The sequence below is a fragment of the Leopardus geoffroyi genome, chromosome B1 (genome assembly GCF_018350155.1).
Source record: "Leopardus geoffroyi isolate Oge1 chromosome B1, O.geoffroyi_Oge1_pat1.0, whole genome shotgun sequence".
Lineage (NCBI taxonomy): Eukaryota > Metazoa > Chordata > Mammalia > Carnivora > Felidae > Leopardus > Leopardus geoffroyi.
In genome coordinates, this window is record NC_059327.1 from 89806078 (window position 1) to 89828308 (window position 22231).

Sequence of the window (22231 nt, forward strand, 5' to 3'; positions counted from 1 at the left end):
GGGAGAGAGAAGTAACAGTTTAAATATCTTCCACATAGAGAGTCTTGGAAAACACATCAGTCTTTCTGGTGAAACCACGGAACGACTCTGCCATCCAGGTAAAGTCTGCTTTACAGATCTAGGAGTTCAGCTGAAGTCCAAGAACAAAAGTGAAACAGATCCACTCTAAAGCTCTAAATTCAGACTCTACAACTGAAAAGTGAGCAGCCAAAAGTCTGGCTATCTACTTGAACAGAAACCATTTCTCTTCAGTGAAAGATGAAAGAACCAGGAGTCTCAACAGTATATCATCCAAAATGTCTGGGAAGACATAAAAATGACTAGATAAATGATGAAGTAGGAAAATATGACTCATGGACAATAGAACATGAATAAATATGTGTCCCAAGATAAACCAGAGATAGAAATTAGCAAGCAAAGGTTTTAAAGCAGTTATTGTAAATATGTCAAACACTTGAAGAAAAAAAATCTTCATAAGTGAAAAAAATAGACATATTTAAAAAAGAAAATGGGAGCCTCAGGAAGTTAAAGTTAAAATTTATTGGGTGTGACTAACAGAATATTGAAGATGGCAAAAGAAAGGTTCAGTGACCTTGTAGATAAATCAATAGAAAGTACCCAATATTAAGTACAGAGAGAAAAACAGATTAAAAAAATAAAATAAAGAAATTGGATGTCAGCAACCGGTGGGTCTAACATATGTGTAATTAAATTCCCAAAAGAAGAGAGAGAACATATGAGAGACAGAAATAAAATGTTTTTGAAGAAATAATGACAAAGATGTCCAAAACATGAAGAAAAACACAAATATAAAGATTTATGTAGCTCAGGAATCCTAAAGCAGACTAAATGAAAATAAAATCACACCCGGACATTATAATTAAATTGCTTAAAAGGAGAGATAAAAATAAACACCTTGAAAAGAGCCAGAGAAAAAGTGACACATTATCTACAGAAGAATAATGATACAAATAACAGTGGAATTATCAAGATTCAGAAAAAAATGAATGTCGGTACACAATGGACTGATATTTTTAGGGAGAAACAAAGAAACCCACAAAACCAAAGATGGAAACCCAACCAAAACACCTTCAAAAGTGAAGGTAAATTGAAAATATTTTCAGAAAATTAAAGCGAAAATAATGTCACCACTGATTTGCACCACAAAAACTGCTATTACAAATTTTCTGCAAAGACATCTGAGTCCAGAAGGAACAGATCCAAGGACAGAATGAATATGCTCGATACATAAATACATTGGATAAAGATAGAAAGACTAACTCTGTTACGTCTAAAATTCTTTAACATACAACGGATAATTTAATGCAAAACCATAACATTTTATGGTTAGGTTTGTAATATATGTGGATGTAAAACATATGGCTGTAACACAACAAAGTTGAGGTACATGAAGTATTATTACACGATGCTTATGTTTTGCATAAAGCATTAAAATACTAACTCTGTACTCTGTTAAGTAAGTATAAAGTAATTTTAGGAGCAACCCGGAAATAGAAGCAGAAAGGGATTTAAGTGGAATGTTAAAAAAATGGTTGGTCAATCCAAGAGAAAGAAGGAAAAAGATAACAGAAATTAAAAAAAAAAGAAGTGAATAAATAACTTTAGATAGATGCTAAAAATGGTAGATATGAGTCCAACTACATTATTACATCAGGTAAAACTACAATTAACAATTTAATTAAAAGGTACAGATTGTCAGCCCAACTTTTAAAACAATAAATAAGAATAACATAATAATAAGCCAGGCATTTTTCTTTCACTATAGGAGTAATGCATTTAAATGTAACGACACAAATGTTCTGAAAGTAAAATGTTATAAAAATACACTTCATGTAAACATGAAACAACATAAACTAGTGTGTCTATATTAATATCATATAAAATAAACTTCAAGACAAGCCGTATTACAAAGGTAGAAGGGACATTTAACATAAAGTAAAAAAAAAAAAAAACCTTCTGAAGACGATTTTCAATTGAGCCTTACCAACAATTATCACTCACATATTCAGAGTATCTATTATTATCCCATGTCCATATCCCATCCCATTCTGTTTCCTGATCTAGGATTTGTATGGATTCAATATGTAAGGCATCTGATGTTCAAACTGTCATTATTTAAAACACACATTTGAGTGAGCTTGAGCTGTGTAGTTGTTAACTGCCATTTATTTGTAGGTCAATGTCATAAGAGATAAGAGGTATTATTAATGTTACATGACAGACACTAAAGAATTCTTGTTCTGATCTGCACAAGCTCTTGTGGAACAATGAGAAATCAGAGAAAGAACAGGAGGTCATCTGCAGCCGAACCTGGTCAGGAAGATATAGAATCTTTCATCTTCCTTTTGTTCTCTCAATCCTACCCTCATCATTCAATTAGAATTAGAATCTATTGTGAATAGATTCAACAGAAAATAAATGGACCTATCAAGAATTAATATTTCAGATCATTATTTTCTCAATTTCAGGACAAATGTTATATCTGAGCTAAAATATATCTGAAGGCATCTGGTACACTAAAGTATTAATAACTTTATTCTCATTGATGTCATAGCGCTGGATTAGATATAGCCTCTTACCTAGTGAGAATTTGTTACACAAATTTTGTCCTCTTGCTATTATTAAAGCTGACTGTTTGAAGAGAAGAAAAAGATAACTCTACCTAGATTAATACATGTTACTAGCTATCCATGTTACTACTAATTCTAAGATATTTACTTAAGAATTCTGGGGCGCCTGGGTGGCGCAGTCGGTTAGGGGTCCGACTTTAGCCAGGTCACGATCTCGCGGTCCGTGAGTTCGAGCCCCGCGTCGGGCTCTGGGCTGATGGCTCAGAGCCTGGAGCCTGTTTCCGATTCTGTGTCTCCCTCTCTCTCTGCCCCTCCCCCGTTCATGCTCTGTCTCTCTCTGTCCCAAAAATAAATAAACGTTGAAAAAAAAAAAATTAAAAAAAAAAAAAAAAAGAATTCTTACATTTAAAAGAAGTATTTCTCTCTTCACAGGTATATATATATATATATATATATATATATATATATATGTGTGTGTGTGTGTGTGTGTGTGTTTGTGTGTGTGTGTACATATGTATATGTGTTCATATATACATATATATACAACATGCTATTAATATATGTAAATGATATGATATAATTGAGAACTTGCTATTAATAAATATAATTAATGTAGTCATCTTCTTCATACTTGGTAATATGAACCCATTTGTGAAAATGACTCCGCAATAAAAGAAAAAATAATGTATTCTCCCAGATTCAGAGGAAAACAAAGTAATAGATAATGAGTGTTGGCTGTTCAAATACAAACTTAAGTGGTTGCCAAGAGAAGGGGAAGTCATGTCAACAAGATTTACAATTACTGTCACATATCCAAACTGAAATGTTGAAAAGATTTAGATTGAATTTTCTTGTTTTACCAGAAGAAATGCAGCTGTATGCCTTTAAACATTAGCATTTGCCTAACTAATACATAAATTAGTTTCTTTCCATTGCTATTTTTGAAAATAATCTTAAATTTATATTTTACATATAAAGTCTGATTTTTAAAAATAATATTCCTAACAATTTAAAATACATCAGCTAAAAAATAGCTAATGATAATTAAGTTTTGAATCAGTTTTGAAAATCATATTCCAAATTCAGCTGTAATGAGTTGACAATTTTATCTTTAAGGAAATTAACCATTATCTTGACAGTATGTCACATAGTTATAGTTGAAATTATAACATTTCTTTAAATAGAATGGATGAAACATTTTAACAAATTGGCTTCTTAATTCCAAAAATTACCTAATTTACTGAATTATTTAAATTTTATATTCAGATTGAATGATTTTACATTCATTAAGCAATATATTATTTAACTGAGTTTTCTTTCTTTTTTTAAAGTTTATTTATTTTGAGAGGGGGTGGTGCAGAGAGAGAGGGAGAGAGAATCTCAAGCAGGCTCAGCACTATCAACACGGAACCAGACACAGGGCTAGACCCCACAAACCCATGAGATCATTACTGAGATGAAATCAAGAGTCAGATGCTTAACTGACTGAGCCACCCAGGCACCTCAGTAACTGAAAATTCTTTCTTGACTAAGGTTCATTACAGTTGAAAATGTTAAAGATGTTGTGGGTACCTATTAAGTTGTTTTGTTAGTTTGTGTTTTGAGAGAAAGAGAGAGAGAGAGAGAGAGAGAACATGAGGTGGGGGGTGGGGGGTCAGGGAAAGAGCAGGGGAGAGAATCCCCAGCAGGCTCCATGCTGTCAGTGCAGAGCCAGATCAAGGGTTTGAACTCACAATCACAAATTGTGAGATCATGACATGAGTCAAAATCAAGAGTCAGACACTTAACCGGTTGAGCCACCCAGGTGGCCCTGGGGGCACCTATTGCAGGAAGCATGTGCCACATTGCTTATTATCTACTGAGGCCAGGGTAAGAAAGACTGAGGTAAAGGGACTCAAGGACATGCCAGGAAAGATAGAAGACCAGAAACTTCCAAGAATTGGAACAGGTACCAGCCTCCACTTGCCATAGTGTGGAGCTGTCGTTTCAGTTTGAGTATCAATATAACTTATGCCCCTATTTTTTCTGATGTGAAACCTTGAATAATGTTTTTTAGAATATCCATGCATAACGCATTATGGAATATGCTATAGAGCATATAACTACAGCATCCATGTCTAAAAAGGGGGATAAGACAAGAAATCAAGTCATGTCTTGCGATTCCTCACCCTGAGATCATTCATTCCATAAGGCATCTCTTTCTTCTTCAGTACCTTTAGTACTTTATGGTGTTGGGATGATTAGGAATGATGAACATAAAGTGACTGACAGAAGATATTCAAAAAGGCAGCAATGTGTTGTTATCATTTTCACTTTACAAAATAGTAAGGAGATGAGATGTATCTGATGGCAAAAAAACAGTAAATAGAAATACACGAGCTTTAACAAGTTGAATGTTAAATCATTTGCTCTCAATCCTATCAGATGCTCCCACATATGCCTGAGTGACTTATATTGGACGAGGATAGCCAGAGAACTGTAACAGAAATTCAAAGACAGCTACAAAAATAATATAATGCTTTACCTGTGTTATAAAATGAAATATAAAGTGATTTTAGGTTAAAAATAATATGTGCTTCCATAATCAGATTCTTGGCCTATCTTTTGGTAGAAGAAAAAAATCAAGAAGCCTGAGACCAGCTCAAAAAGCATGGCATCACCACTGATAATATGATTTTTTGGATATATTTAATAATTCTTTATTGTTTTTCAAAAAGTATACTTTTTTCTGTTTATACAGTTGTCACATTATTGGAAAATTCCATGAATAAGAAAAGCTTCCAAAACAACTTTGTGTTTATGTAAAAAAGTTTAGTTCTAAGGTTGAGATAATTATAAGTAAGTTTTTACCTTATTTAAATATATACATCAGATGATTTAAATATGTGGATGACAAAGATACATTTGTACATAATGCAGGCTGTTTAACAGTCCTGGGCCACCTACATTAAATGCCACTGGTTCGCCATCCCCAGGGGACACCAGAATATCCCTAGAGATTTTCAAATGCCACATTGGATACCATTTTCCTCAAACATAGTCCCTTTTAGATAATTCCTGCCTTTCTCTAAGAAAGCATCATTTGAAAAATACCGATGTGGGATGGTGAGACGTTTGGAAGGAAGAGTTTCTCTGGTGAAGAAAAATTCAAGAGCAAAGTTCCCATGTTATGCATACAGGGCATTGCGGGATTTTAAACCTTATGTTGTCTTCTGTGAGAAGTTGTAGGAGAGTTTCGTACATTAAAAGGAACACTCCAGAGAAGGAGTTGCATTGGACACCTTGAAATGAGAAGTTGTGCATCTGAGGCTTGATTTTGAAGGTAGAACTGACAGTATTTGATGATGGAGTAGAGTGACAGAAAGAGGAAAGTCAAAGATTCTTGTGTTCAGGAATGAGCACCTGTGTGAATAATGGTGTGATGTACTGTGATACAAAAGACAGAGGAGTAAGTGGGGGTCAGGTATGGTACCATTGAAACAAGGCATTTGGAGACATTATGTTTGAATTTCCTATTAGATATCCAAATGAAAATCAAAAAGGAGATAAGGGCAATCAGAATATATGAATTTCAACCTTGGGGGAGGGTCAAAGACCAGAGAAAGAAATGATTTGTCACCAGCAGCTTATCTGAGTCATGTGAGATGCAAGTGAAGATAGAGTAGAATTTAGTGAAGGGCTTTGATGCAAAAAAATAAAATTATTTTAAGAGAGAATCATCAAAGGATTAGAATTGTGAAAGCAGACCAGATGAGATCAACATTTTTTTAAATAATTCTGTTAAACTATTATTTGTCATTATATCACTACATAAGTGGTATTAACTTCTGCCATTGGAATGTGTATATTTCCACAAAATTACCTGGAAAATAGCATGCAACAAGGATGTAAAAAGCTTTGCTCTGGTCATGGGATTACAAGCAAAATTTGTTGTTGTTTGTTTTTTCGCTTAAAAGGCACACTTTTTTTTTAAATTGCAAAACATATCATTTGTAGACCAGTGCATTGTAAAGATTAGTCCACTAGCAGAGTGCAAGGTAAATTAGCATCAATGAGGGGCACTGTCACGCCCCAGTGGTAGCCCATCATTTGGAAGGCTATTGCATCACTGAACCTTGCAATGATGTGGGCAAAACTCCCTGTTATGTAGAAAGGGATTTTTGTTGGTTTGTTTGGCACATTTGAATAAATTATGTCTTGGAGAAAATCGCCACACAATCTTGGAATTCTCGTGATAAATAAACACAATACTGGCCCTTGTTATTATCCGCACTTTGTCTTACTTACTTATTGGCAAACTACGACCCCCATTAAGCATGTCTATTCACCCATTTCACACATGCAAATGCTTAATTAAAAATTACTGGGGCAAAAAAAAAACTACATATCACCATGTGGACTGGTAGCAATTTGATTCAGAATGACAATGTTCAGAAGAGCCCATAAAGATACCAGGAAAAGATACAACTTTTAATTTGTTTGATCAATCACTCCCCCGCTGCCCTTCACCTATGGGGCTCTTTCATAACTGCTTCTTTATCCTCAAACCTCTTGCATGTTTACATCCACTCACATTCATGGTAACCACAGTTCATCCTTTACTATCAACATAGAGGCAACAAGAAAAAATCTACACACTCCCACTGCCATATTTCCCTGCATATCAGCATCTGGATTCACTATACTCTTGCATGTTATCATGAACTATCCTTAATTCCATCTGAATACACTAATTTCTGCCTTTCACATTAACTTTCTCTCCTTTTATCCTTTGTCCTTCAGTATATGGCTGAGAAAATGCTTTTTGGTTCTCTCTTATATCAGCAATTATTGTCTAGGTGCAGTTCCCATCATCATGAAAACAAAATGTTATTATCCCATCTCTAAAAAATTATTATTTTGAACCACCAGCTGCCACAGAGGTTTCCATTTGTTGCAAACCCTGGGAAATAATCGTCTATGCTAACCATCTCCAAATTCTCATGATTTTTTCTCTCTTAAATATAATCTGACCAAGATTGTCTTCCTAGAGTTCTAAATAAACATCCCTAATGATTTTTACATTACCAAACCTCATATAAATTTTCCCTTCCCAATTTAATTGATTTATTAGCATATGAAACAGTTCCACACACTCAACCTTGATGCACTACTTTCCCTGCATATCAAGATGCTCCCCTCTCCTAATTTATTTTCTGTCTCACTGGTAGCTCCTTTGGTCAACTTTGGGGGCTTCCACTCCTCCCCTACCATCTTAACTTAGGTGCAACACAGGGCTCTGTCCATGGTCCACTTACCTGTGTATTGGCTTTGAATACTATTTATTTGCGGCCAACTCCACATTCTTGTTTCTTCCTTATATCTATGGTTTTTCCTCAATTTCAGACCTATCTATGTAATTACCTTTGTGATATCCCTATATCTTACAGTCATCTCAAATTTAGCATGTTAATACTAATGCACTGCCCCCCCCCCAGTATCTACTCTTCCTGCATTCTTTTCATATCAGTATTCAAGGGTAGTTATACTTCTGATTGTTCTTGTAGTTGCTTGAGCTAAAAATATTTAGACACTTCATTCCCCTCAGTTTTTCCCTTATGCTCCACATCCGGTACTTTAAAAATATATCTAGAGTGTTACTAGCCCTCACCGCTTCCGCTGCTATTATTAGGGTTTGAACCTGGTCATCTCTGGACTCTAATTTCCACACACCAAGAGGTTATCTTGGCTTTTTCCTTTGGCCACCATTCCCCTCTTCTCTTTCTATTGGTCTCTTCTTAAATCAGCAACTAGTGAGGTTGATTTCAAATATAAGTCAGTCCTGCGACAACTTCTCATCTTATTGCCCCAAAGACGGACAGGAACTGTTCCTTCATTACTTCCCTGACCTCCTCTGCCACTGTCCTCTTCCTCAACCAATCCTCCTACCATTGTTACCTTCTGATTCTTCAGCTAATGCTTCAGGTGCACTCCTAGCTTCACACTTCAGCTGTGGCTCTTCCTTTTGCTTGGGGTGCTCCATTCCAGATTACCAAATGGCCACCCTTCTCACCTGCTCCAGATTCTTATGGACATATCATTTTCTCAGGGATACTCTTCTTAGAAATGCCCTGAGTAACTCTTTTAAGATTATAACCACTCCTATTCTCAGAGCTCTTCATTTTACTTTATTTTATTTTATTTTATTTTATTTTATTTTATTTTATTATTTTATTTTATTCCGCTTTTTAATTTTCTTTTTGATTGAAGAATAATTGACATACTATATACTATCACTTTCAGGCGTACATGGTAGTGATTTCATATTTGTGTACGCCGTGAAATTATCCCCACAATAAGTCAAATTGTCATCTCTTAGCATACAAAACTCTTACAGTATTATTGACTCTATTACCTGTGCTGTACATTATATCCCTGTGATTTATTAATTTTATAACTGGAAGTCTGTACCTCTTAATCCTCTCTGCCTATCTTGCCCACTCCCAACCCCTCCCCCTTCTGGTAAGCAACCAATAATTTTTCTGTATCTAGAAGTCAGTTTCTATTTCATTTGTTTATTTGTTTTAGATTCCACATAGAAGTAAGATCATATGGCACTTGTATTTCTCTGTCTGATACTGCACTTGGCATAATAACATCTAGGTCCACCCATGTTGTTGGTGATGGTAAGATTCCATTCTTTTTTATGGCTGAATATCCTAGTTTGCTTTTTTTGTAATTTTTGTTTTGTTTCCATTTTGAGACAGAGAAAAAGAGCACAAGCAGGGGAGGAAGAGAGACTCCCAAGCAGGCTCCATGCCGCCAATGCAGAACCTGAGACAGTGCTTGAATTCATGAACCACAACATCATGACCTGAGCTGAAACCAAGAGTTAGACATTTAACCTACTGAGCCACAGAGACACGCTCCTATTTTTTTTTAAATTCTATAGCATTTAAGATGTCCTAGCATAGTACCGTCAAGCCTTGTTATTTGAAGATTCCATATTTAGAATTTCACTTATTCACTAAAATTTCTTTGTAACCCCAAAATCACTTCCCTAGATGTTATCATAGTCACCCTGGGACATGTGCAGAGAGGTGGAAAATTTGAGTCACCTGACATACTTCCTAGCTAAAGTCAACAGTGCTGTGCTATGACTTTTTGTCTCAGCTTTTATGCTATAAATAAGTGTGCACATTCTTTCACATTTTTTGTTTCTTGTTGGCGATGTTCCCTTTTTAAAGAAAATATTTTTAGTTTATTAATTTATTTTGAGAGAGACAGACAGCATGAATGGGGGAGGGGTAGAGAGAGAGAGGGAGAGAGAGAGAATCCCAAGCAGGCTCTGCACTGCCCAAGCAGAGCCCGACATGGGGCTCCAACTCACAACACCTTGAGATCATGACCTGAGATGTAATTGAGAGTTGGACGCTTAACCACCCAGCCATCCAGGCACCCCAGTGATTTTTTCCTGTTTTAAGTGGTTTCGAAACATAGTGCAGAATTTCTTTTATAGTGTACTTATATGTTAGAAGACTTTGAGGTGCCTTATAGAGAAAGTTTGTGTGTTAAATAATGTTAGTTTTCAGGTGTAAGTTATGATACTGTTGACCATAAGTTTTGTGTAAATGAATCAACTATATATATATATATATATATATATATATATATATTTAAAATTTTTAATGTTTATTTATTTTTGAGACAGAGAGAGACAGAGCATGAACAGGGAGGGTCAGAGAGAGAGGGAGACACAGAATCTGAAACAGGCTCCGGGCTCTGAGCTGTCAGCACAGAGCCCGATGCCGGGCCCGAATTCACGGACCGCAAGATCATGACCTGAGCCGAAGTCGGATGCTTAGCGGGCTGAGCCACCCAGGCGCCCCAACAATATATATATTAAATATGGTGCTGCTAAACAGAAATACACATAAAACAAGCTATATTTTCATCAATTGACAGAAAAGTGCCTAGAGGCTTTGCATATGGTTTTTACTGGATAGAATTAAACTCCTTGGTGAATAAACTAGAAGCCCCTTGAAAGCCAATCACAGAAAACATCTCATATTATTTCATTTTACAAAGTTAAACAAAAATACCAAGTACACATATTCACAGACACGCACCAAGAAAAATCTATAAAGTATTATGTTAATTGTAGTTATTGTAAGTCATTAAAAATAAACAGGTGTTCAAGATAATTTGTTTGATGATTGAATGTGTGATGTAGTCCAAATTCTGTTTTACTAGGCATATGTGATAATATATGGAGAGACTAGCTTGACAGATTGATCTATCATTTATCTATCTATCTATCTATCTATCTATCTATGAAATTCTCTGTCAGTCTAGCATTGCGTGGCATATAATATGTGCACAATATTTTTCATGGAAAGAAGGGAAATTTTTCTTTATTTTCTAATTTTTTTTAAGTTTATTCATTTAATTTTGAAAGAAAGAGAGAGTAAGAGAGAGAACACTAATGGGAGAGGTCAGAGATAGAGGGAGAAAGAGAATCCCAAGCAGGCTCTATGCTGACAGTGCAAAGCCTGATGTAGGGCTCAAATCCACGAACTAGGACATCATGACCTGAACTGAAATCAAGAGCGGCCTCTCAACCAACAGAGCCACCCAGGCACCCCAAGAAGTGAATAAATTTCTTATTCTTTAACCTCATTAGGACTGTAACAAAGGACACTTAATTTCATAAAAATAATCTTGTTTTGTTTTGTTTTAATTAATTTACAACATTTTAAAGGAATAAATATGAAAAGAAAATGAAAGTATTACCTTCTTTCCACTTGTCTTTCAAAATAAGCTTCAACATATCTCATCAAAATGCTTCTCTTCTTTTATCATTAACAAATAATGTTCTAAAGCAATCTAATAACTATCTAAACAGTAGACATACTGCAAAGAAAATATCTCCATAATGTCTTTTTAGAGCACTGAAAAATTAATTAAAACATTGTAGGCTGTTGCAGTGACAAGATCATTAATCTCTAAGCAGCTCTATTGATATTTCTAATAATATATTTTCTAAATATCTTTCCATGACATTATAAAATTAACCTTTTAAAAAAAAAGTCTTTTTTGTTGTTGTGAAGCAAAGAGGAAATAAGCTGTTTTAATGGATGAACTTGACTGACGAGTCAAGGGAACAGCATTCAGGGAAATGCCACAGGGACTTTACCATAGGGATCTTAAATATATATCATCAAAGACCACATCCCTAGCCAAAAATATAATGCAAAACATTTCCGATTTTTTACAGATGACAATATGGAATTTTGTATAAAAATCACAACACAATATAATACATTCTCAGAAAGATGCAATACAATTTTTGATGTGTATGTACCATTGGATTAAATTAGAATCTTAAATTAATTTGTCTTTACCTGATCCAAATATATATATTTTCTTCATTTGGTAAACTTATTTTTCCTTTATTTAAGTACTTAGCAAGACTTATAACATGTCAAATAGTTGGTAGGTAATTATGTCATAGGTTATTGGCTAGCTTGGCATGATGTCTTTATTAAACACTATTATAGCCACTGTGCTTATCTATAATATTACCACATGCATGAATTATGAATCACAGATTTAAAGCCTATTATTTTAAGGATTTGTGTGACATTATAAGATGTACTTCATTATAGACAAATCCATTTTACTGATAGTAGAATCTCTGAAAATTAATTTATATCAATGACAAACTAGGACAAATCCCAATGTGGAACTTTATTTCCACTGTATCCAGTTCAAGGAAAGCATTGTATATTGCTTGTAAAAATTATTGTAATATTGCTCAACTAAAAAACACACTACCCCTTAGGGCTTGAGACAAGTATGACATATATTAGAATGTTTTAAGACAAATATTTAAATAGTTCAGATTAGAAAACATTTTGCTAGATAATAGCCATAAATATGAGAAATAAGAGTAGGTTTTAAGAAAAACTTTCTAGATATTGAATGATTATTGTGAATATATCTATCACTTGTGATAAAATTTGATTAAAAATAACTAAAAAGGGACACTTGGGTGTTTCAATCAGTTAAGCATCCAACTCTTGATTTCAGCTCAGTTCATATCTCACAGTTCGTGAATTCGAGCTCATTTCAAACTTAGTTCTTGTGTAAGATTACCTGGGTTGATAAAAACTTTGTAAAACTTTTCCTCTTGATTTTTTGTAGACATGTTATTATAAATGTTGATTTATTTTTGCTAATATCTCATAATTAATTTAACACTAAAACATCTTAACTTTATAAATTATTTTGTGAAATCTTGATGCATAAAGTATTCAGGTTCTTTATTCAGAACTTTGTTCCATCTTCATCAGAGCTATACATATTTGCACGGCTGGCCACTGCCTAACATAAACAAGGTGAGACAGCAGGTAAATAATAGTGTATGTGAATTATGCCATGACTGTGGCTTCACTTCCAGACTCTGAATTTCGCAAAAGAACATTTCTTATAACCCGCAGTAGCTGACAATATACTGATTGGTTCCCCTCTTGGTTGGAAGGAAACCCATGGATCGATCTCTCTCTCTCTCTCTCTCTCTCTTTTTCTCTCTCTCTCTCTCTGTCACGCACGCACACACACACACACACACGCATACACAGGCATACTAGAGGAAATAGAAGATAGGATTAAAATCTGTAAGTGATGTGAACCTGCAACAGATAAGGAGTGTCTACAAAAGGAGAATCAATGTTTTAAAATTTTGTTACCACTTCTTGCCCCCAATACCCCCCTTACTTTCTTTTATATATTTCTCTTCTCCTTCCACCCCACAAGAGCCACACTGGCCTGTTTGCTGTGCCTGTAGCTGCTCTCTTATTGGGCAGTTTGTATTGTTATCCTCCTTATGGGAACATTCTCACCCTACATATTTCAAAGTTCCCTCCTCATTTCTGTCAGGACTTTTTAGTCTTGCCCTGCCTGACAACCTAGCTGAATGTGAAACCCCTTTATGCCAGCATTTTCTAACCTCCAATTCACAGCATGAATTGATTACCTTCTAACATAGCATATTTTTTATTTATTTGTCTTGTCTAGTATCTATCTCTACCATTAAATAGTAAGCTCAATGATAATAATGTTTTTGCTTGCTTTTATTCACCTCTCTACTCCAATCTCTATTAGGCAATACTATTTGATTAATGTTTTTTCTTGAATGAATATATGTCTTGACTGTATATGAACCATAATTTCTAATACCTAGAATATCTCATAAGCTTTATATTAGTAAATAATTATTTTCTATGATGTCAGGAATCGTGAATACATTGCTCCGATCATTTTGCTTTAGTTGTATGGATAACATAGTTCACAGCTAAAAAAATTATAGCTAGATTTGTTTACATACCTGGAGCTATAAGTTTAGGCATGTGTGTAGTGAAATTCAGGATCTTAAAGGATTAAATATAACTAAGGTCTATATAATTATTTTGAAAAGAATGTTTTTTTTTAAATTTCTCTATTATCAGACAGTGGTTTTTTTGTGCATTCAGGAATATTTACAATTTCCTTATGACTATTTTTTAATTTATTTTTTTAATATTTATTTTTGAGAAAGAGAGATAGAGAGAGAGAGAGCAAGCAGGGGAGGGGAAGAGAGTGAAGGAGACACAGAATCTGAAGCAGATTCCAGGCTCTGAGTTGTCATCATAGAGCCCAATGTGGGACTCGAACCCACGAACGATGAGATCATGACCTGAGCTGAAACCAGTTGCTTAACTGACTGAGCCACCCGGACCCCCATAAATATCCATTTAATGTCACAATTTATAGTCACTTTAACGTGAAGTTTTTTTGCATACAGAAGCGCACCATTATTTAACCCAATCCATATTAGCTACTCTCCATTCTTTGTTATGCAATCTACAGAAATTAACTATTTGATACAGACTGAACTATTTGATACAGGCATAACAGACTGAAAAAGAAATCAACCTCATTGGTAGGCTTGTATTCTCTAGTTTTCTTTCTAAATGAATTGCTATTAAATGCACACCTGTCTTAAACACTTTGCTGAAAATGTGTGAGTGCGTCTGTGTGGGGGTGTGCACATGCATGAGTTCAGGTATGATGTAAAGTCCAGGATAATCTGACATCTGTACTGTTCCTCAAAGTCACATTTCACCATATATATATTGCATTCTTGCTCCATGAACTAATTCTCTTGAATTTGGTTTCTAATTCCTTAGATAGAATCCTGGATATAAGATGGGAGATAAAATATTTTTGAAGAGATAATATACATGTGTCTACCTACCTACTTATAATGGGAGTATGGACTAGTTTGATGAATATCCTGAATGTTACTTTCTCCTTTCCAAAACTAGATACAGTTCATTAAAATATGTTAAAAGATATGACCAAATTTGCTTTTACCCAAGATTGTCTTAGAGTGGGATAGAAAAAAATCCTATTGTTTAATTCAGACACATAATAGAAGTAGAAAGTACCTGAGCAGTTATATGATCTCCTCCCTTTGTCTGTACAGTATTCCATTAAAATTGTATTGTTTTAAACAATATCTTTACTTCCATCCTCAAGCTATCTTTTTCTTACTTTATCATGAAAGAAAAAAATATCTAGCTAACAAAATGGGGAAGAAAAGTTATTAACTGAGAGAATGTAATAGGGCATCTTTCTATATTTCCTACAGAGAAATGTACAGTGAAAACAAAATCAATTGTGAGAAACTAAAGCATTGTTCTACAACTCCATAATTTCCACAGATTTGTTGTTTATTTGTTTTCAGCAGCAAATTTGGTAATATGTTCTCTGAGAAACAAGAGTGCCAGGACTATAATTAGACTTGAATAAAGTTAGGTTCTTGGGATGAAAGTTGTCCAAAAAAATTGATAGAAATCAACTTCAAAAATGAAGAAAGTATATTTTAAAAAAGGAATTAGAAGAGTAGAGTTTTATTCCAATAAATCAATATAACCTACTGAGAAGGAAAAAAGGGAACGGTACCAAAGCTAAGCAGAATATAGTATAGAATAGGACGGGATCTGAAAAATAAATTTACTTAAGACTTGTTTTTTTACTTTGAGAAAATAAAAACCTATATGGAGAAGTTAAGAGTAACAACTTCCCAGTAACATGGATGCCAATTACCTTTCCCCCTAAAATAAAGATTTTCACCCAGAGAATACATAATATTTATTCATTCATGTATGCATGTACACCATTAACATTTGCTGAGTGCTAACTGTATGAAAGGTGCCGTGCTCCATTTTGGGCATAGCACAAAGAATAAAACCTATGTTTTGCTTCTGTGCAGAGGAGCAGGGAAAGTGATAGAGATCTCGTGTGAACAAACAAAGGGAGAACACTTTATATGTGATAAATAACAGTGTACAGGGTATAGGGAGGCGAAGGGGGCACAGGACAAAGAGGGATTAGTTTACCCTGGGATTAACATCACAGACAAGGTGAGAAATTGATTCAATTCTTAAAAGATGGTGATCTTTTAAGTGATTGAGAAATGGAAGGCTGGGGTTGCAGCGTGAAAAGTGTGATGTGTGTTTCAGGCAAAAGAATGATAAGAGTTAAACAAAAGTTTTTATTATTTATTGAATTGTAAAGTTACCTATGTGTGTATTACATATAGAGAGTTATGTATATAACTATATCAGTGTATATCCTGATATTGATGCTGAAATATATCAGTGTGTATTTTGCACAGGGCATGAAAAATCTCAGAAATAATGACAGAGATGGCTGGGGTTAAGAATTTAGTATTTCAAGTAGGGTCATAAACTTTTGTAAAGGTTTAGATATATAACCTCTGCATACCAAATAGTTTCTGTTACAGGTACTCAACTTTGCCATTATAAGAGCTAAAGCAACTTATGTGATATAAAAGTATACGGGTGTGGCAGTATTCTAATAAAAGCTTATAAAAGCAGGTGGAACCTGAATTTGGCCCACAGGCCATAGTTTGCTAATCCCTGATTGAGAATAAGAATAGGTTATGTAACCGTGTCAAGCAAGGGAGTGATTTAATCACATTTATGCTAGAAGAAATCATTTTGAAATGGGTGTACAAGATGTATGAGTGATGTGGGAATACAGGCATGTACAGTCAGAAAGCTGAGATAGTAGCTCAGCACAAAGTAATCGCCTGAACTAAGATAGGAGCACTGGATATGGGAAAGGTCAGATAAGGAAGGTGTAAGGATATAAACTCATAGGTGGTGATGGGTGGAGATTGAGGTAAGGAGAGTGAGAAATACAGCAAGCTGCCAAGTTTATGATGATTTAGATGATTTGGAAAAGTATAGTTCCCTTAAAAAAGAAAAGGAAAAAGGAAGTAAGAATATTTTGAGGAATGAGTTTTCATCTACACTGAAAGATGATGGTGTGAAAATTATTATAAATAGACAGTTGATAGATACATACATACATACATTACATACATACATATATACGTACATAGATAATAGATAAAATATAGAGAGATAGATAATAAAGATAGATGATAGATAGATGAGATAGATAGATGATAGATAGATAGATAGATAGATAGATAGATGAGATAGATAGATGATAGATAGATAGATGAGATAGATAGATGATAGATAGATAGATAGATAGATAGATAGATAGATAGATACTTTTTTTTTTCATTTTGATGAGGCTGCCTGGTAGTCATTGTGACACTCGAGAGGGTTTTAGGTTAGAAATTCCACATTAAATAATCATTAGCATCCAGGTGGTATTTGGTAGTATTTGAAGTAATTTTCAGATAAGCTGAAAAATATGAGTGGAAACAGAAGTCCAAGGACAGTCCCTAGGCCAAACTAATCTAAGGAATGGTAAAAAAGAGTCACAGGAAGCCAGGAGCAGTAGGAAGAAAATAGGGAATCTAGATGTGTTTATTCAATGAAGAATAAACCATCAATTGTAGAGAAGCAATGTCAATTCAATGGAATGCTATGATATTACAGTGAATAATTATGTCTCAAACAGCATCATGGCTTTCTTTCTGAATGCAAAATCCTTAAAGAATGGCTTGTTTATTTCAAAGTTTTAAACAATTAATTTAAATATTTTGGTCTATTATACCACCTAATATTTTTCTAAGTGCAAAACTATTTTTATTATTTATTTTTTAAATGTTTATTTATTTTAGGGAGAAAGACAGAATGTGAGCAGGGGAGGGGCAGAGAGGGAAGGAGACACAGAATTGGAAGCAGGCTCCAGTCTCCGAGCTGTCTGCACAGAGTCTGATGTGGGGCTCAAACTCACGAACCATGAGATCATGACCTGAGCCGAAGTTGGAAGCTTAATCAACTGAGCCACCCAGGCATCCTTTTTTTTTTTTTTTTAAGAGAGAGAGAGTGAGCAGGGAAGAAGGGCATAAGGAGAGAGAGAGAATCTCAAGCAGGCTCCACGAACATCATGGAGCCCTATGCAAGACTCAGTCTCAGGCTGTGAGATCATGATCTGAGATGAAATCAAGATGTGATTGCTTAACCAACTGAGCCACCAGGTGCCCCTAAACTATTTTTAGAATATTAGATTAAATGTACTACAAAATTACACATGGTTATTATGAAAAGTTTTAAGCCATGCTTAAGCAGCCAAAACATTATCATTAAAATAACATGATTATATGAACATATGTTTCTTTTAACTTGAACACTGACTCAATTGTCTTGTTGGCTTTTGGGGAGAGTGAAGAAAGGAGAATAAAGTACCAGGAGAAAAGGAACTAAGAAGGAGAAACAAACAGATATGAAGACAATATACCAACAGCCTACCTCACCTTCATACCACACAAAACCAGAACATGCCCAATCTTCTCAGTATCAGTCTTTAAAGTAAGTACATGTACATATTCCAGAAACCACTAATAAATCTAATACTTTGCATACATAATTATGCATTTTGTTTTCTCTGCCTTATTACTATTAAATTCATTCTTGCATATATTTTCTCTGACTAAACTTTGAAATATGCACTTCTCTGTGGAAAAAAATTAGGCAAAGCTTCCATAATAGAGTTTTAATTATACTATTCAATATTCTTGTTTTAATATGAATATATATTTCTTCTGTTGGTTTAAACAGAATTCTAGATATCAGTTTTAATCAGATAGCATAATTTTGAATTATCCAAATATCGATTCCATCTAAATCTCACTGGGATGCCTGGGTAACTCAGTCGGTTGAGTGTCCGACTTCAGCTCAGGTCATGATCTCATGGTTCTTGAGTTAGAACCCAGCATCAGGCTCTGTGCTGACAGCTCAGAGCTTGGAGCCTGCTTCGGATTCTGTGTCTCCCTCTGTCTCTGACCCTCCTTTGCTAGTGCTCTTTCTGTTTCTTTCTCTCAAAATAAATAAAATAAAAAAATCTCACTAAAAATTGACTGGAAACATTCTTTTTTCTTGTTTTCTTTTTTCTAAATATAACTTATTGTCAAGTTAACTATCATACAGTGTATACAGTGTGCTCTTGATTTTGGGAGTAGATTCCCATGACTCATCCCTTATGTACAACACCCAGTGTCTATCCCAACAAGTGACCTCCTCCCATCACCCATTTTCTTCTCCCCCTCACCAAACCCCATCAACTCTCAGTTTGTTCTCTGTTAAGAGTCTCTTATGGTTTGCCTCCCTCAAAACATTCTGAAATCATCTATCTTTAGTACTTATAATATTTTACCTAAATATTTACCTAAACGTTGTATATCACTGATATATCAACTTTAAGCAAAAAGCTAATATGAATAAAGAATGTTTTAACATAAGACAGATGTCTGAATGTTGTTTATGCATTTGTGGTTAAAACAAACAAACAAACAAACAAACAAAAACTCTTTAGTTTCTCTTAAATAAGCCCCAGTACGGAAGTGTTATTTTTAAATTAACACTCTGTTGATTGTCGTTTGGAATTTAATAAAAGATCTTAAATTCAAAGTGAATAACAGGTACACCAGAATACAGACCACCTGGCAAACATACCTTTTAAAAGCATAGTGCAGGAGGGGCGCCTGGGTGGCTCAGTCGGTTGAGTGACCGACCTCAGCTCAGGTCATGATCTCAGGGTTTGTGTGTTCAAGCCCCACATCGGGCTCTGTGCTGACAGCTCAGTGCCTGCAACCTGCTTTGGATTCTGTGTCTCCCTGTCTTTCTGCCCCTCCCCGACTTATGCCCTGTCTCTCTCTGTCTCCGAAATAAACAAACATTAAAAAAAATTTAAAGCATAGTGCAGGAATTACAAGAATAAACAATAAAACCTCTTCAAATAACTCACCATGGTATCTACATAGGAAAAGACAAGTAAGTCAGAAGAACAGAAGAAACTGAAAACATCTGAATCAAACTCTAAATGTGTGAAAGAAATTGGGTGACAAGGCTGATGTTATTTCAGAAGTAAATGGATTCGTAATTTAATAAATAGAGAAATTAAAAAAAAAACAGTCGGCATATCAGGCATATAATTTTATACAGCCAGAACACCTATGTGTGGTGCTCACAGGAATGTTCATGTACATGAACTATGACAGCAGATTGGAAAATTATCTGGAAACTTTGTCAATTAATGTTAAGTTGCATAAACTCTTTGATTCAGCTATTTAAAACCTAAGATCACTCCCAGAAAGGTAAAGCATCTCTACATGAATAAATATAAAAACAAATATTTTAATGTATAATGTATATATACCATATGTATATAATTAACATAAGATATATTTTATCTCTCTCTTACATGTTCCAAGGATACATTGTGAGACAAATATAGAAACAAAGCCAATGCCCGTCACTAAAGAAAGTTTAAAAATTATGGCAAAACTGGGGCTTGTGGGTGGCTCAGTTGGTTTAGCGACGGATTTTTGATTTCACCTCAGGTCATGGTCTCACGGTTTGTGAGATCAAGCCTTGTGTCAGGCTTTGCACAGAGCCTGTTTGGGATTTTCTCTCTCCCTGTCTCTGTCTCTCTGCCCACCTCCCCCCCTCACTGTTGCTCACTCTTTCTCTAAAAATAGATGAATAAAGCAGGGGCGCCTGGGTGGCTTAGTCGGTTGAGCATCGCTCTGTGCTGACAGCCCAGAGCCTGGAGCCTGCTTCGGATTCTGTGTTCCCCTTGCTCTCTGCCCCTCCCCCACTCATGGTCTGTCTCTCTCTGTCTCAGAAATAAATAAACATTAAAAAAATTAAATAAATAAATAAACTTAAGAAAATAAGTAAACCAAAGATAGATATATACCTGTTGATTTAGAGGGCTTTCCATAATTAATGAAATTATGGGGTAGTTTTATACCAATTTTTGTCTAATCAACATTGACCTTAATTCTTTCTATACTTTCATATATACAAATTAAGGAAATATACAATAATGTATTTTAGGTAATGGACACAGGTTCACCAATAGTAGGAATTGTGGGGAGAAGGAGAGGAGGCTTGTTAGACAAACAAAAAAAAAAAAAAAGAGAGAGAGAGAACAGAGAGAGAGGGATTCTAAAATATTAGCACATATGATTGTATGTCATTAGCACAATGTAGCACATTGATTGTATTTATCTATGGAGAGTTTATATATGTCTGAAAATATTTATTTGTAGAAAGAAATGTTAAGGACCATAACAACTATTTATTTCATGAATACTTGGAATGCATATTTCTGATAATAAGCTGTAATTGATCTGCCAGAATTCTTACTTTAAGTTTCAGGAAACTCAGGCACAAATTGAATACTAAATTATACTAATCCAATTAGCTTTCATAGTGAATATGTTTTCTTCTTACTTTATCATTTTGTTCTTAGCTTTCTTTTTATGTTTATCTTTCTTTTATTAATATTCAATATTAATAAGCATGTATAGGTGAATAAAATATACATGCAGGGGCACCTGGATGGCTCAGTCAGTTAAGCATCTGCCTTTGGCTCAGGTCGTGATCTCCTGGTTCGTGAGTTCAAGCCCCGCATCGGGCTCTGTGCTGACAGCTCAGAGCCTGGAGCCTGCTTTGGATTCTATGTCACCTTCTCTCTCTCTGTCCTTCCCTTGTTTGTGCTCTGTCTCTCTCTCTCTAAAGTAAATGGATAAGTATATATATATAAATATATATATATGTATATATATATATCTGTATATATATATATATATTTATATATATATATTATGGATCCTTCTAAAAATGTATTCCTCAGCATATGTATCTTAACAGCATCAAATGTGACAAAGACCGAAGAAAATTATAATAGTAAGTAAGATTAAATATCTCAAAAAGGATTGAGAATGGTGCCACTGTCTGTTACAATTTCTCAAGAACAAATAAGAGATTAGTTTTGACTCTGCCAGAGACTGTTAAAGAAAGAAAACTATAATTTCTAGGAACCATAAAGCAGATTAAATAAAGTTGTCATTAAAGACAGTGGACTTTGTCACATTTGATTTGATAACCTTCCATTATTACTTCCCTACTTCTGAAAATTAGATCTCTTGCCAGACTGTGCAAAGCAATTTTAGAGGAGAAGATTGCTACATCAATGCTCAACCTCTGTCTAAAGACAATTATAAAAACCATGGAAAGTGACATTGAAAGAAAAGGATGGTCCCTCCCTTAGGAATGCAAATAACAATAATTCAAATTTTATTTTACAAACTGAACTTCTCA

The 22231-nt window shown here is 34.6% G+C and overlaps 1 long non-coding RNA gene across 2 annotated transcripts in view; it reads left to right on the top strand.

Moving 5' to 3' along the window:
• Positions 1–4389: 4389 nt before the first annotated feature.
• The window catches only part of LOC123583006, a 60095-nt gene continuing 42253 nt past the window's right edge, over positions 4390–22231 (top strand). For both annotated transcript variants that reach the window (XR_006704695.1, XR_006704696.1), the window contains exon 1: positions 4390–4539. This is a non-coding gene — a long non-coding RNA (uncharacterized LOC123583006). The remainder of the gene's footprint in view (positions 4540–22231) is intronic.